The sequence below is a fragment of the Peromyscus maniculatus genome, chromosome 1 (genome assembly GCF_049852395.1).
Source record: "Peromyscus maniculatus bairdii isolate BWxNUB_F1_BW_parent chromosome 1, HU_Pman_BW_mat_3.1, whole genome shotgun sequence".
In the NCBI taxonomy this organism is placed as follows: Eukaryota; Metazoa; Chordata; class Mammalia; order Rodentia; family Cricetidae; genus Peromyscus; species Peromyscus maniculatus.
The window spans coordinates 62,852,515-62,854,247 of record NC_134852.1 but is presented as its reverse complement, the minus strand read 5'-3'; the positions used below and the strand labels follow the sequence as shown (position 1 = coordinate 62,854,247).

The 1,733-nt window shown below is 37.1% G+C and overlaps 1 long non-coding RNA gene across 1 annotated transcript in view; it reads left to right on the top strand.

Annotated features, from left to right (window-relative positions):
* Positions 1–1,733, top strand: part of LOC143267054 (uncharacterized) — a 53,592-nt gene extending 51,859 nt beyond the window's left edge. The window contains exon 5 of the long non-coding RNA XR_013041992.1: positions 1,302–1,733. This is a non-coding gene — a long non-coding RNA (uncharacterized LOC143267054). The remainder of the gene's footprint in view (positions 1–1,301) is intronic.

Below are 1,733 nucleotides of genomic sequence, written 5' to 3'. Positions count from 1 at the left end.
AGCAGACATAAATTTTGAAATCAAGATACCTTTAAAATATACACATTGATTTAACTCAGCAGCTTTTACAATCAAATGTTTCTCTGCAGTTAAAAATCCCAAAGACAATATAATCTAGACTCTGTTTGTGATTTCCATCTTTGCCTGGCTTATTTTTTGTATTACTTTTACTGTTTCTTTAAAGACTTTATTTTGTGAAACCACTTCTTTCTTTATATACCTGTTTATATTCATTTTCTTCTCTCTTCCAAGACTACATACATTTTTACATACACTGTAAACCATTTAAAGTCTTATTACATCTGAATCTGCCTTATTGTGAATCTATTGCTTTAAACTGCAGTGGTTAGTACTGAAGCTGCAGCCTTGGCTGCTGACTCCACCCATCTCAGCTTTTCAACATGGTGGAGATAATTCACAACCAACTCTGAGACCAGGCTGTCCACTGACTCTGGGAAGCAGTGGGTCTGTGCCTCTATCAAAGCAGCATGTAGCCCAGAAACCTCTTCTTTTTGTCTGTGCTAGCAAAAGCTAAATCTACCACACAGTGCACTACATGACTTAGAGACATCTCTGTGTAACTTGATGGGAATCTGCCATGCTGTACCTCATGGCTTGCCTGAGACACAACTATGAAGCTGTTTTTAGCTCCATTTTAAAATCTCTTAAGTTCTCTCAGGTTTTAGGTGGAAAATCTTGTCCCATGTTGGGCACCAATTGTAATTGGAAGTTTTCCTGTGTCCCGCCCAGTCCACAGCCAGTTAGACACAAGTAAACACACAGAGGCCTATATTAATTACAAACTGTATGGCCGTTAGCTCAGACTTGTTACTGGCAAGCTCTTACACTTAAATTAACCCATAATTCTTATTTTTGTTTTGCCACATGGCTTTGTACCTTTCCTCAGTTTTGCCTTGTCATCTTGCTTCCTCTGTGTCTGGCTGGTGACTCCTGACTCAGCCCTTCTTCTTCCCAGAATTTTCCTCGTCTACTTGCCCCACCTATACTTCCTGCCTGGCTCTTGGCCAATCAGTATTTTATTAAATCAGTGTACAAAAACAATATCCCACAGCATCGAAAAGATTCTCACTGGGGAAATACCCTGCTCCTAAGGGTAGGCTGCATGCCCGTCAATATATAGCCAAAAGAATAAGAGTTCAGCCTCATCATTAGAGGTTCCTTGTCTCATAATGTTATGTCAGTGTTTTTCCTCTTAAAAAAACAAACAAATAAACTTTATCTTACTTCATATTTTAACTTCATTTTATTTATAAATCTTTTTTCTCTCTTTTTCCCCACAGGACCTTGGTGCATACAACTTCTGTTTTGTATTTTGTGTTATTCCTGAGTTTGAGAACAAGTGGGTATCTACATCTGCATCTGGTTCTTGTGCCTTTACTTGAACTCTCTTCCTTCTGTTTATTTTATATGTTTTTCTATTTAAATGTGTTAGTTTTGTTTTATCTTATTATACTTTATTTTATTATTATCCCTTGGATGCCTGTTGGTTTTCTAATAAGAGACAAGAGGTGGATCCAGATAGGAGGGGAGGTAGAGAAGAAATGGGAAGAATGGAGAGAGGGAAAACTATGATTAGGACATATTGTGTGAGAAAATAAAACCTATTTTCAATAAAAAGAAAGATAAAGAAAAGATTTAAATTAATATAAAATAAAGTCCAGAGAGTCAAAGGCTGCTATGTACTGGGACTTAAGACCAGAGGAGTTCAAAAG